This window comes from Capsicum annuum, chromosome 9 (assembly GCF_002878395.1).
Source record: "Capsicum annuum cultivar UCD-10X-F1 chromosome 9, UCD10Xv1.1, whole genome shotgun sequence".
Lineage (NCBI taxonomy): Eukaryota > Viridiplantae > Streptophyta > Magnoliopsida > Solanales > Solanaceae > Capsicum > Capsicum annuum.
This window is the reverse complement of record NC_061119.1, coordinates 48,102,536-48,118,580: the sequence shown is the minus strand read 5'-3', so window position 1 is coordinate 48,118,580 and position 16,045 is coordinate 48,102,536. Positions and strand designations below refer to the sequence as shown.

Below are 16,045 nucleotides of genomic sequence, written 5' to 3'. Positions count from 1 at the left end.
TTTAATCTTAAGCAACCATACATGGGAATTAGTTGATCTTCCTCCAGAAAACAAACCTTTAGGATCTAAATAGATCTTCAAAAGGAAAATGAAAGCGGATGGTACTATTGACAAATGCAAGGCAAGACTTGTAGTAAAAGGTTTCAAATAAAAAGAAGGTCTTAATTACTTTGATACATACTCTCTGATAACAAAGATAACGTCGATTCGAATGTTAATTACCTTGGCGGCGGTATATGGTATTGAAATTCATCAAATGGATGTGAAAATCGTATTCCTAAATGGAGAATTGGAGGAAAAAATTTACATGAAATAGCTTGAGGATTTTGTGGTTCCAGAAAAAAAAATAAAGTGTGTAAATTTGTTAAGTCACTTTATGGACTAAAACAAGCACCTAAGCAATGGCATGCAAAGTTTGACCAAACCATGTTGGCAAACGGATTCAAAATTAATGAATGTGATAAATGTGTTTATATTAAAGACACTCCAAATCACTAAGTCATTGGGTGTTTATATGTGGATGATATGTTGATCATTAGTAGAGATATTTCAGACATAAATGCAACGAAACGAATGCTCAAGAGCAAGTTCGATATGAAAGACCTTGGAGTTGCGACTGTGATCTTAGGGATAAGAATCCATAGAACTCCACAAGGGTTGGCATTGTCACAGTTTCATTACATTGAAAAGGTACTTGACAAATTCAAGTATATGAAATTTGGTATTGCCAAGACTCCATTGGATATGAGCTTTGCACTTCAAAAGAATGAAGGTGAAAGTGACTCACAATTGAAGTACGCAAGAGTATTGGGATATTTAATGTATATAATAAACTGTACACGACCAGACATAGCATACGTTATTAGTAAGTTGAGTCGGTACACGAGTAATACTAATAAAACTCATTGGATGGCAATGAAAAGAGTTTTGGGGTATCTTAAATACACTGAAGATTACACTTTGCATTATAATAAATATCCTGCGATACTTGAAGGATATAGTGATGCAAATTGGATCTCCGAATCGAACGAAGTAAAATCAACGAGTGGATATATATTTACTATCGGTGGAGGAGTGGTCTCTTGGAAATCATCCAAACAGACTTATATTTCTCGCTCTACAATGGAATCTGAATTTTTCTCATTAGATAAAGCCGATGAAGAAGTAAAATGGCTCCAAAATTTCTTAGAAGATATTCCTTATTGGCCCAAACCAGTGGCACCAGTATGTATACACTGTGATAGCAAGCGGTGATAGGTAGGGCAGGGAGCATGATGTACAACGGTAAATATCGTCACATAAGACGGAGACATAATACCTTTAGAGAACTTCTCTCTAGTGGAATTATCATTGTTGACTATGTGAAGTCAAAAGATAATGTGTCGGATCCACTTACAAAAGGCCTATCTAGAGAAGGAGTTGAGAGAACATCCAAGGAAACGGGTTTAAGGCCTAGGACAAGTCAGCATAGCGGTAACTGTACCTAGCAGACTGGAGATCCCAAAAGCTAGGTTTAAGGAAATCAAACAAAATTGTGTCTGACAGGTTCAACATTGTCAAAATACCAACCCATTCTCATGATGTAGACAATGTTTAGTAAACAAGGATAAGACTTACGGTGAAAAGTCTTTTAATGATTATCTAAATTTGATAGATTTGACCAAATAGTTTAATCTATAGGATTGAACGTTTAAATCACCTATGTGAGGGCGAAGTGGAAGCCGCTTCAAGGAGAATGTTAGTAAAGGTCTATTCTCTAAGCTCTCATGAAATCGGAACGTGTTCATGCCTGAAAAGAATAAAACCATGAGAACCATAAATGGTAAAAGGCTGGTTGTGTGACATGTGTTGTTTAGGTATACTTTAAAGTTCGACAGTTCAAAGATATCAAATATACCGATTGACCGAGTGCATCCGATGCATGTTCACTACGGAAAGTTTAAAGGGAAACTCACTTTTCCTAATGCAATCAGTCTTTGCTTGATGATCACATATTTGTCCATAAAGTTTTACAAAGAATAGTCGTTCCCCATTCATGTGGGGATTGTTGGGTTCAATTGGTGTGAATGGAAAATGGAAGGACACAACCTTTTTATGAAAAGACATATTATTTTGGAAAAGGAGTGACTGATCAGATAGTTGTGTCTGTTCAGAAAAAAAAAGACACAATGTTTCGAATGAACAGACATGACTCTTCCAAAGGATACACCTTTTCGGATGAACCATTGCCACCTTTCCGAAGGGGCACTTGCTAGCTATATAAACCTACATTTATCCACATGTTTTGGTATAAAAAATTTTCTGAAATACAAACTCTTCTTGTCTTCAAAAATATTCTGTGTGATCAATCAAACCGTTAAGTGAGTTCGAAGAGATTTCAATTGTTTGAGGTACCGCTACAGTTGGTTTGTTTGACCATTTTATCTTAGGAGGAAGATTCCATAACCTCGGATACAGTGAGGGGAATTATTCCTTAAGGACACTCCATGATGTTGGGGACTTAGCCTTAAAATTCTGTTTCATCTTATTTTTTAAAGTTAATTATTTATAATCTTGTGTTGAAGGTGTTAAGGAACTTCATAAGTGTTCTAGTCTTAGACTTGAACTTGTGTTGAAGTTATTGTTGCATGTATATACAGATTCTTGTATCCGAAAACGTTGAAAACAACAGTTTTTGGGGTTGTAAACAACTATATTTTTCTAAAACCTGTAGTTAAACATCAGATTCACATCTTTAACATGATCTTCCACTGAGTGTACCATACCCAGCTCTACAAAGACGTGACAAGCCTAGGCGTGTGGACCTGTACTTTTCAAGTTGAATTGTTAAGCCGGGTAGGTAGCATCATCACCCACGGATATTTATAGGGACTAACTTTACAAATTTCCTGTCACCTGTTGCTTAAATTGAACTTCTACTCATTGTACACTCGTGCAATGGATGCAGTGGAATCGAAGAAGGGAGATGGACAGTTATCTGCTTGTGAAGTCACGCTTCTTCACTATGAAGATATGGACATCCCTAAAGATGTTGCTAAGTTGGGAGTTCGTCATGGAATGTGGGGGAACAGTGAAGAAGTTGCACAACGGCTTCAGAGCATACCAGAATGCATGAAAATCAGAGCCAGCGATTTCCAGGTGTGCAATGATGGCAGGAATCACTACAAAGATCTCGCTTGATGAAGGCGTTGATGCTTTAGAGCAAGTTTCAGCTGAAGAAGATAGAGCTGTGGAAGGCCAGAGAGGTGGAGATGGTAGGGATAGATTGGAAATGGGTGGCTATAGGAACAGTGAGCAGGACAAAGGATTGCTCGCAGAGGCAGAAATGCTTAGTGAAGAGTGGTAGCCAGTACTACTTTGTAGCAATTCTGCTCATCACTATTGTATTATTCTTTATTGGTTTGCATTGAAGGCTGTCGTGCCTACAACCTAGTAGCATGGAGAAAATAATTACTCCATCTACTTTTGACATAAGAAAGAGACCGCTCTTTTTTTCAAGGACCTACAATTCCCATTTTGTGCTGTGTTGATGGTTCTTCTAACTTTATTTGATTAGGGCTCAGTACGGTTGAAGAATGGCTACCCCTAAAACTGGGGTGGTGCTTGGTTCAGTTTCTGAGTCTTTTATCTTGAGAAAAACCACTCGCTCGACATAGCAGTTAGCACTTACTGAAAGCCTAATTCAGTGAAATCTTATATAAAGTTTGAAGAACAGTCAGCCCCTCTAGATTCTCAATTATTACTTCTCTTTCTCCGATATATCATCTAAGGTGACGGGCTCCCTGATCTTCCTCTTCATTTCAACCCCTCTCAGTTGTAGTTAGTGGAGTTGGTAGTTGAACTTATACCATCTTTTTCTGATGTTTGGAGTTCCTCTTTGTATTCGTTATTGTTAGTGGACCTTTATTTGCTTAAAAGACTTGTTTTCATTTACTTATATTGTAGAAGATGCTACATCCAGTGCTTTGTATAGGAAGTAATTAAATTTTGTAGCGGATTCTATTTTCATTAAAAGTGAAAAGTTCAAAAAAGGGAAATAAACCTTGCTATAAATTAGAGTATACATAGTTTATTTAATTAGTGACCAAAATAGTTCATCTATTTAATTAGTTATCAAAATAGATTAAACATAATAAATTATTATATTTTATATATTTTATTTAACGGTCAGTAGAAGTATTGTTTGTAAAACGTAATAAATTATTACGTTTTACAAAAAATAATGTAAAACGTAATAATTTATTACGTTTTACACAAAAATAAAAAAAATTAATGTATTATCACATCATCTTTATGTCAAATCAAATTGTGAATCAAAAAATTTTATAGTTTATAATAAATTATTATAAATTACTATATAAATTTATACCACCCAACTCTGTCTCATCATTGATTACCTTATTTTAAATGGAACCCCCCCCCCCCCCCCGCACCCCAAACCTAACCGTCTCACCCCTTTACTTATTTGATTTTCAATGGTCCCCCACCCCCACTCCCCAAGCGGCGAACAATCTCCCAATTTTTTTCTTTTATAATAATTTTTTATGTTTTACATAAAAATTCAAAAAATAAAAAAGAGAGAAGTATCAATTACCCTGAATTTATCTCATTTTATTTCTGGTACATCTGAACTTTGAATCGTCTTAAGTACCCCAAACTTGTTATTGTAGTATGTCACGTGACCCTTTTTGGCCCACAGACCACATGGTATAAAACACGCGCGTACACGTGGAAAAAAATATTTATGTTAAAACATCTACTTCCCTTATATTTATCCTACTTAAAAAAATAACTCATTTTTACCCTTAATTATCCGATTTCTCTTAAAAGAATTATATTTTTGAGTTTTCTTCTACTTCGAAATAGTGAAAGATTGAATTTTCGTCGATAAAGTAAGCTATTATCTAAAAAAAATTATATTTTTTTTGTGTGTTAAAAAAATGAAATTATTTTTTCCGATTAATGTTTCATAGTAGTTTCTGATTAGTGTTTCGATTAGGATTTTGAAGAGACTCACATGCACAAATACGTTTCTTATTATAATTAATGAAGTAAGAAATCGAAATTTTAGTTCGGTAAAAGTGTCATGTCTGAGTAAAAGTGGTACACTCACTATAAGCATACCGACTCAAATCCTTCATGCTGATTGTTCACTTCAAGGAGTAGACGGCATTATCAATACGATTTAGTTCACTCTGAGTAGGCAGAGCCTTAAGGCAATTCATAATTGCAGAAGAGAATGGAACCAGAAATATCTGAAGCCTGAACCACATAGTGATTTGCCAAGTACATTGCATAGTTATCTCACATGCTTTAGAGACTAACCCAAAGCAAACTCCGCAGATTTTACAACAATAATTTTCAATTATCACCACTAGTACTTGCACTATTTATGGTTGCATAAATAAAACCGATGGAACATAGAGAACTACTACATCAAATTACGCTAGGATGAGTTTGTGCAGCAACTTCACTTGCAAATTCTTAGCAGTTTAAACTCCAAAAATAATGATTAAAGGTGTGTTTTAAATTCAAATCTTTCAATTTACTTTTTTCCAAAAAAACTACAATTATTCAAAAACATCCCACAAACACTTCTTTTTTTTCCCAACTTAGCATCACATAAATTTTGTCCAAGGAAACTTCGGATAACAAATATCCAACATCTGAGATTCTAAAATTGCCCGACAAGACATCTATTTAAACTATAGAAACTTTTCTACATCTGAGATTCTGAAAGTACCCAGAAATGAGATCTACTCGTATAGCTTTCATTTCAAGTATGATTATGGAAGATCTCAAAACGACATACATAAAACTTCCGGCTTTAAGACAATTGAAGCGACGCTTTCATCTTTGTATCTGACAAATGAAAATGGCCAACCACCCATAGTGCTCGATGTGAGGGAGGTTTGGGAAGGGTTAAGTTTTAAACATCAATGGAGAAGTACGATGATTGAAAAGACAGATAAAATAATTGAACAGTCATTATAAACATCATAGATCCACACCATAAAAGGAACTAAATTTTTTGACTGCAGTTCTTTCATCTTGGCTCATGTCTGCTATTCTAACTGAATCTTTCAAAAGCATTCTTCTATTGAGAAGCAGTGGCTTCACTTTTACTCGGGAAAAGATGGCAGGCCACTATCACACCTACAGGCCGACCTAATTACTCCAAAACAAAACTGATGCCTTGCGCTTTACAAAGGATAACAAACCAGACTAGCAGGAAATCATAGTAATAAAACAGTAAATACTATGGAAACGGGCTAAAGATGCAGCAGCAGCAGCAGCAGCAGGTCTCTCACCTGTGAAGTTCATCTAAGATTTTAGTATCCAAAAAAAACAAGTGCATATCCACGTACCCGACTCACTCCCTCATGCTATCATTGTCAGCTTCCTCCTCACTTAAATCAAGATCAGCTAACAATTCCTCCAACCGGACAAAAGGAGCATCGTCACCATCAGTCAGAGATGCCATTTCTGATGGCTGATACTCCTTGTTACGGTAAAGGGATATGTTGAACCTCAAATCTGGATTCTCCTCTAAATCTCTTAAGAATTGTTCATACTCAGAGTTCATCTTCTCTTCATGATCTCTCCCCTTTGCGTTGTCATCAATCTCCAAATTGAGAGATTTCAGCTTCCATGAACGAGGCTTCCCGTGCTTCTTCTGCCATTTCTCTTCATAGCTCTTCTTAACCAGTATCACATGTGGGAGAACAAAGCCTTCATACTTGTCCAGCTCACTATCATTACTATAAGCAGCATATAAGTCATACCCAAGTGCATAATCCCCAGGATTTAGAAGATGCCCCAGATGTGTTCGTACGTTGAAAATTGTATCATTCTTTCCAAAATCAGATATACGAGCTACTTGGGCATCTGCCAAAGCATACTTAGATCCACCAATGTTGACCTCAGATGAAACAGCCTCAAAATCTAGAACTATATATTCCACAAGCTGCCTACTAGAAAGTAGGGACTTAAAAGACGCCCTCCAGTATTGTCCCGCATCCAGAAAACAGTTCCTGAGAGTAAATGGGTCAAGTACAGCAATGTGGTTACTCAGCTTGGTGCAGATCACAAGTGGTCCTAGATTCCCCAAACTATTTGAAACTTTTGGCGGAAGACAAATCAAGTCCTCACGACAAACTGGGGAAATTTCAACTGAAAAAGTACACTTATAGTTGTAATTGTTGCTCTTGGGATCATGAGACACCAGTTGTTTGTCATTACGGCTCCGACTGGGAACAATTTTTCCTATGAACTCTACAAACTTTATAGCATGACTTCTATTAGAGAAGAACAGATCAATTCCTTGATCCATTTGCTTAATCATTATAGCACGAGCAGCGGCATCATGCTTAAGAATAAGCTGTTCCAAATAGAAGAAAGTTCGCCTGTGACAAACATGCTGTCGTAGCTGCACTGCAGCCACCCACTGATCAGGATTAGCCTGAACCCTCGTACAGGATTCACACATTTGTCTTGGATAACATTTTCAACTGTATATGCCTGCTCAAGGATAGCTCCATGAAGAACTTCTTTCTGAACCTTCAACTTGACTTGGATTCTCTTGGAGTGAGGTTCAGTCCAAATGAACTCTGCCTGCACTAAACGAATTTTATTCAAATTCTTCAACCTCTTCACACTGAATGTCAGTAGCTCCGTTGATTCTAATTGGGCTTTAATCCAGGTCCTAGGAGGCTGCAAATAGCTGTCACATTCAGGGCAGTGACATATGATAACATGCTTCTGGAGACCTTCTGTAATGTCAATTTCAGACCTCAAGCAGTTGGCACACATATTGACAGCATTTGGTTGCATACTTATACCACATTTACAGCATAAAACATTTCCAATTGTATGATCCACTGTGAGCAACTGAGCATACCCATTTCTTGTGCCATGGCTGGTAAGAGACAGATAAGACCTAAGTAGAAAAAGGACAATAAAGATGATGAAATATGCATAAACAATCTAAATTACAAACCACCTAAAAAGTATGTCATATATTGCAAAGCCAAAGTCTACATTCACATCTGGTGGGCAGCAGATTTTTATGTAACATGGCTTCAGATTAAACATAGAAACTAAGACGTGTCGAGAACAAGCTACTGGGAAATTTAATTCCAGTAATCGCAATGCTATGGCTTCAAAAATAAGTGAAAATGAAACATGAAGTGGACTCCTTTCTACAGCCACGACAAGAGCTTTTTATTTTTCAGTGAACCTTTAATCCAACTGTCCAAGACTAGAAGAACAGATAAGTGCACCTCTTGAACAAAATTGATTTAAAACAAGACAAAATGTCAAACTTCACCTACATTTAGATTCCCTATTAATTAATTTCTTCTATCTTTCCGTAGGCAACAGCTTAAATAAAAAGGAGAAAACCGTGATTTTGCTATGCACAGGATTTAACTTTATGATTCCTTTTCGCTTCCTTTTAGAAATAAAGGGCATCTTCATCAGAAAAGGGTACCTAGACAAAACCTAATAAGGATGACAATGCAGCGGCGCAGACAGGTTAAAATAATTATGTTACAAATTAATGCAGGGCGGGGCGGGTCATGCGGGTTTAAACAAACCAAAGCTAAAAAAAGTAGACTCTAATTCTATACATACAGTGTTATCAAAAGTGAAAAGCGCAAAAAGCTCTAAGGTCTGTTGGGGGCTTAAAGCCAAAGCGCAAATAAAAGTGTGGGCTCTGATGAAAAATGTGCAAAGGGAGAAAAAATATAAGTATTTATGTTTAGTCCAAAATGAATAATTGTAAGCATGAATGACAAATATATAAACAAAAAATTAAAAAATAACTACAATGAAGTGAAATATCAATTGTTTAGAGTCCATTTGGGATTGATGTTAGAAAACTGCTTATTTGAGAAGCACTTTTATAAAATAGCTTTTCAAAAAAGTGTTTTTTTTTAAAAAGCAATTTGCGTTTGGTAAATTCATTTGAAAAGTGTTTATGATAAACAGATTGTTTTTTAATAATCTTTTTCCAAAAGTGTTTTTTGAGAAAAATGACCAAAAAGGACATGTATGAATAGATTTTTACTACTAAAATCAATTTATAGAGAAAATTTATTTTAAATATCTATTATAATATTTTTAATTAAAATTTTATTTTTATTTAATTAAAAAATACATACTCTAAAATTTTCAATCAATATTTATATACATAGATACATTAAAAAATATTAAATAATGATATATAACTTAAAAAATTTAAATATTACTTATAAATATCAAATAAAATGAATCTAAAAAGTTATATATTCTTCGGTCATCATCATCAATGATGTTTTCAAATTTATTTAAAGAAAATGAGTGAAAATAAAATAATAATATATAAATCATAAAATGAAATAAAGAATTATGATGTAAATATGAAGTATAAAATTTCAAAATCAAACTTTAATCTCATATATATGTGTGTGTAAGTGATAGGGATATTTTTGTAGTAATTTTTCTGCTTCTGCTTCTACTTTTTTTGAAAAGCGAAAATTTTCTGCTTCTGCTTCTTTTTAAAAGAACTTTTGCAAGTTTACCAAATACTTTCTTTTAAAAAAAAAAAGTGCTTTTTGGGGGAAAGAAGCAATCCCAACCAGGCACTTAGTGTCACATCTTTAGAAGACACTCATTGGCAAGAAAATGTATGTCTTAGGAACTTGATGACGACAGTGAAGCGCACATAAAGCGAGGCGAAGTGCTCAACACGTTTTGAGCCTCGCTTTAGGGCTTACGTGTGCCTTTGATAACACTGATTCTACAAATGAATTATTAACACCGAGTCTACCATAGTATATATTAATTACATACTTGCATAAGTTCTCGATTATTTTTCATTTTTGTCTGTTTATTTTTATTTCTATGAAGTAATAATTTTTTCATTACTTATGTTGAGAGCCTAGAGATTAGCAGTTGTAATTGAAGAGTTATTCTTGAAATTTCAACCTTGAATGTTCTTTGAATATGTTAGTTGCTGTAACAGGACATAGGGAGTTTTTTTTTGTTGTGTTAACTGCATCAAGAATCAATTAGGTAGTGATGATGCTATAGAGATCACAGTTACCGTAGGAGATGGATTCAAAGTGGGGGAGTTATATCAGCTCTTTTCTGAAGTTGTAGTTTGTGCTAAATTTTGAGTTTTTTGGTGTGGTCATTTTAGAGCTTCATAAAGATAGATAGAGATCCGGATGACTGGTCCATTTTGCTAACACAGTACATATAATACTGCAACTATAGTAGAACAACATCATCACAAATGCAAATAGCAACTATTGCCATCATAACTTCACCCATCAATCAATCTCATATAGATTAATTCAAGCACAAAAACATAAAGGGACTTTATTTAATTGTTTAGATACTAAAACACAATCAACCATAGTGTCGTCCTTTAAAACGCCCAAAACAATAAGGTTGAACAATGTACACCTCTAATCCCTATGACAATATCATTTTAGTTTCAAGCATTTAACTTTTACAAAACCAAAAATTTAATATTTTAAATATAAAGCTCCTTATCTGATTCGTTATTTTAATTTTAAAAAATAGTAAATTAAGTGGGATGGGTTCATGCGGTGCACAGCAAAATCTTTGTAGGTTTGCCCTGCTCCCACCCCGCCCCATTGTCATCCCTAATATCAAAGATCTTTCCTTTTTAGATTGACCGTTTATTTCAAATTTGAGGCCACACAAAATATACCCCCAAAAAAGTAACTGCATTCTAGAAGTCGGCTATATGAATCTTCATAATACATGCACATTTAGACTCCAACACTAGCATTTCTCTGCATTTTTGCTATTACCATACAAATATGTCACAAGACTAAAAAGACTCGTAGCGAATATTGGACCTCTCAGGAACAAAAATAAAAACATAGAAAACACAACATGCTTCAGCAATCAGAAATCGAATTCAGGGTTTCAACAAGAAGAAGCCAGTGATTGGGAAGTACTATTTAAACTAAGAATATGCAGTTCCAAAAACTTCAAATACATGGAAATGAGAATAATAACCTAAATTACGTATTTAAGTAGCAGAAAAATAAGGTTCGAACGAGTCTCAATTCAATCAGGGTGCGTAAAGTTGAGTTCTTATATAGATAGTTTTTTCTTATACAATGATGGAATATACCTAACAATAAAGAAGACCAGCGAGCAGCTGCAAGCGGCGAAAGGCCTAAATGATACCCCTATACGTTTACAAAAAGAGTAACAGGCAAAGGCAGCTAGGTTTTGGGCTTATGGATGCAGAGTTATCAGCACCAATTATGCGGATAGTCACTACTTTTAAATATTAGCCACAATTTAAAATGTTAGGGGTCGTTTGGTTGGGAACAAGTTATTCCGAGGTTAATTATCTCCGGATTAGTTATTCCACCATATATATGGGATAATTTATCTCATCACTAAGACATAAATGGTGGGATAAGTAATCCATTGGATAAAATAATCCCACAGTTTATCTCGGGATTATTATAACTTATACTTCACACCAAACGACCCCTTAGTATTATATTTCGCCACTTTTCGACAGTTCTTTTTTTGATAAAAATACTTTTAGCTAAAGTATGAAACAGCTCCAACAAGTACTAATGAAATTTGAAAGGTTAGCAAGCAGAAATCGAAGAAGGATAGAAGGGGTTCAAAAATTTGTTGGAGTTCCAAAATTAAGCAAGTACTTATGAAGTTTAAACTTTTATAACTTCAAAATCAAGAAATTGTTTACGGGATTTACAAATTCACTAAAATTTTAAAATTAGGAAAGATTCATGGATTCAAAATTAATGAACGATTTATGAGATTCAAAAACTTACTAGAGTTACAAAGTAAATGAAGAATTCATGGCGACATCTTAGTAGTTCAGTATATTGATTGGTTATACTTTCATTTTGTTGGTGAGTGTTTGATCCTTCACCTTGTTATACCATTTTAGGTTTTTCATTCCCCTGCCCTCATGTAATTTAAAGAAAAACACAATGAAGAATTTAGGAGTTTCAAACCTTTATAGGTTCAAAACTCATGAGCAATTCACCGGATTCATATTTGTTGGGAGTTTCAAAATTAAAGAACAATTTATGGGGTTCAAACTTTTACATGTTCATGTGTTTGAAAAATTATTGGAGTTTTAAATGCAAAGAAAGATTCATGGGTTCAAATCTTTATAAATTAAAGATGAGGGAACAATTAATTGGTACAAATAGGGGTGTGCAAACATTGAATCGACCAATAAACCAAACCAATAAAAATATTATTGGTTTATTGTTATTGAGTTAACAGTTTTTTAATGGTTTTCTAAAAAAAAATTATTGGGTTATTGGTTCGGTTTGGTTTTTTCTTATTGGTTTATTGGGTAAACCGATAACCCAAAATATATATATACAAATTAACAAGCCTATTATTTCAATTTTACAAACTCTTAATTTCTCCTAACAAAATTTAGTTCAAACTTGAAGATTCTTATAAATTAACACGCATCATGTAGGATTTTTGGTTGCAACTAAGATTTGTTTTTTTTTAATATTAGTTACTACTCCCTTTGTTTCAAAAAGAATGATCTAGTTTGACCTGGCACGAAGTTTAAAAGAATAAATAAGACTTTTAAATCATATGATCCTAAATTAAAGTTATGTCAAATATATCAAAATGTCCTTTAATCTTGTGGTCTTAAGCATGACATGTAGAAAGTCGAATTAAAAGTATTGCCAAAAAATAAAAGGGTCATTCTTTTTTAAACAAACTAAAAAGGAGAGTAGGTCATTCTTTCTAAAACGGAGGGAGTACTATTTCTATTTTATGACTATTTTCTTATCGGTTAAACCAAAAACCAAACTGTTAAGGACTAAAAACTGATAAACTGATAAAAAATAGCTTATTGCTTTGATTATTGGTTTAGCATATTCAAAAATCGAATCGATAATATATAAAACCAAACCGAACCAACCAATGCATACCCCTAGGTACAAAAAGTCACCCATTTATAGGATTGTATAAAATTAATGATTAAACTAATAACCCAAACCGATAATTAAATTATGGGATTTATGGTTTGGATAATTGGTTTAACGTTTTCACCATATGTTCAAAGACATCGATAGGCACTCAAACTTGTTGCCAAAATTCACTTAGACATCTAAACTAAGGTCTGTTCCTATCAGGACCGTAAACCCCCCACATTTTATTCAAATTGGGCCTTTTTTACCTATGTGGTACTGCGCGTGCAGTTCCATCGTGGGAGGCACGTGAGGAGCATTTTTTTTACTAATTTACGAATAAAAAGATGCCAAGTGGCATTGAGGGCCCCAAAAATTTTTTAATAAAATTTTTTTTTTAACCACTAAAGGCCCCAAAAAACTTTTTAATAAAATGCCGCCAATTTTTTTTTAATAAAACAGAATTTAAAAAAAAAAAAGCCTCCCCACAAAACCCCCCACCCCATCCGATACCCCTGGCCTCATTTTTTTTTCTCTCCATTTCATCTTCTTCACCATTCTTCTTCTTCATTCTTTTTTTTTTCCTAAACTTAATTCTCATACCATTTTTTCTACTTTTTCTCCTTTCTTGTTCTTACTTTTGAATTTGATTTAAAAATTTTTTGTTGTTGTTCTTATTCTTTTCCGCCATTAGAGTACCCGAAAAAATGGAGAACTGTTGATGCACCGATCGAAGGAAACATCGAACTATCATTTCCTGCTTTCGCACTGACTGCAGAGAGGATTACAACTAATTCCGGTTAATGTGTTAATTGCTAACATCTCTGCCTTTTAAGCAAGGAAATGATTTTCAGAGGGCTAAGCATAGCTAAGACTCATAAACCTAGGGATGACTTGTTTACATCTCAGCCGCATTTACCAATGGCTGAAGAATCCAGCAAATGCAAATGAATAATAATTTACTCAGACTCTTCAATTTCGGTGCCACACCCGTGTCGACACAACGTGGGTGTGGGTGTGGGATCTGTACCCGATCTGATCAACCGATTTTGGTTACTTTGACCAAAATCGACTAGGAAAGGCCGGACAAATTTAAGAAATTATGTAATCAAAACAAAAGCTAAGGTGAAATTGAAGAAAATAGCATATCTTGTACATAGAAATTTCTCTGTTATTGCTTTTCCTTTTATCTTATTTCAGGATTTTCTTCTTGAACAATATTTTCTCCTCAAGTTTTCCACATAATATCTCATAATTTATGTTTTATAACTCTATTTTTAGATATTTAAATTATTTTTCGCTGAATCCCCTCACCCGTATTCATCCCTATATCCATATCCCCGAATCTTTAAATTAAGATCATGAAGGATCCCCGACCTCTAGATCCGTACCTGCATCAGACACCCGCACCCGAGTCCGAGAAACTTATGAGTTTCCCCGGACTCAGATCTAAAATAAGAACAATTGAAAATTTAAGAACTACTTATACATGGAATAACTTACACACATATATAACCAAGAAAATCAGAGATAGAGATTTGGAACTATGAAGACGAACAAGCAGCAGCGAGGGGCAGCAGTGGCAACACAGAGCAGCAGCAGTGGCAACTCAATCTCTCTCCCAAATATAAATTTTCATTTGGAACCCTAGGCCTAGTTAGTATTCTGTATGTCTGTATCAGTGTAATATATGGGCAGGTTTTGAAAAATGGGTTATGGGACTTCTGGCTGGGCCAAGAATTTGGGCAACAGAAACTAAAAGGTAAGAAGATCCCAGAACCCCATATGTGCCCCCTTTCTTTCTTGAAATAAGTTTATGCTAACAGTTGAATGGGCCAAATTCATGATAATTCCCTTTGATTTTAAACATCATTTCTTCAATTATCACATTAGTTGGTCATTGTTATTTCTATTGCTCCTTTTTGATTGCTAAGTTATGTTTTCCCTATCATTTTCCCTGTCATCTTTACTTTTGTATTTTTCTTTCTGCTCTGATGTTCATTACTCGAGCCTCTCCACCTCCTCAACGAAGAGATAAGGTCTGCATACACACTACCCTCCAGAGAGCCCGCTTTTGCAGCCACACTGAGTTTGTCGTTGTTATATGCAGCTGAAAGGCCCAAGCATCGTACTTTAGTTCTTACAAGCACTACCACTTCGCCTCAATCAATTTCAAACTTATTATACAACATTTTTCTTTTAGCTAATCTAATGTTCGTTACTCAAACTAAGGATTTTCGTAAAACTACCTCTTGACCTCCTCGAGGTATTGGTTACGCCTGCACACACTCTATCTTCTCCAAACTTCACTTTGCGACTACACTGAGTTTCTTTATGTTGCATAGATATCCAAATGCCCGAAGCACTACACTTTAACACTTGCAAACACTATCTCTTCACCGCAATCAATCTCAAACTTATTATAAACACATATTTTTAGTTTGCAGCTAAACATGCCAACTTTTATTGCTATTGCTTCTCTTTTGAATACTATGTTATATTTTCCTCATTATTTTCTGTCTCTAGCTGCTCTTATGTTCGTTATTCAAGCTAAAAGTCTTTCTGAAACAACCTCTCTACCTCCTCAAGGCTAGGGGTAATGTCGCATACACTCTATCCTCCCCAGACCCCACTTCCGTGACTACACTGAGTTCCCTTTTGTTGCATAGGCAGCCAAAGGCCCGAAGCATTGTACTTTAATCCTCGTGAGCACTACCTCTTCACCGCAATCAATTTCAAACTTATTATAAATATATTTTTTAGCTGCTCTGATGTTCGTTACTCGAGCCTCGCTACCTCCTCGAGGTATTGATAAAGTCTGCATACACTCTACCCTCCCCAGATCCCACTTTCGCGACTGCACTTTCTTTTTGTTGCATAGGTAACCGAAAGGCTAAACCATTGTACTGTAATCCTTGCAAGCAATACCTCTTCACATCAATCAATTTCAAACTTATTATACACACGTAATTATAACTTTGCAGCTAAAAATGCAAATTAAAAAACAAAATATTCACAAATAGCTAATAGAAATTGAATCCTAAGGCTTTTCAAGCAGCACATAAATCCAATTCAAAAATCACATTTCACCA

At 34.8% G+C, this 16,045-nt stretch overlaps 1 pseudogene; it reads right to left on the bottom strand.

The window, feature by feature from the left end:
• Positions 1-5,974: 5,974 nt before the first annotated feature.
• On the bottom strand, positions 5,975-9,861 carry LOC107842141 (annotated as a pseudogene).
• Positions 9,862-16,045: the final 6,184 nt, after the last annotated feature.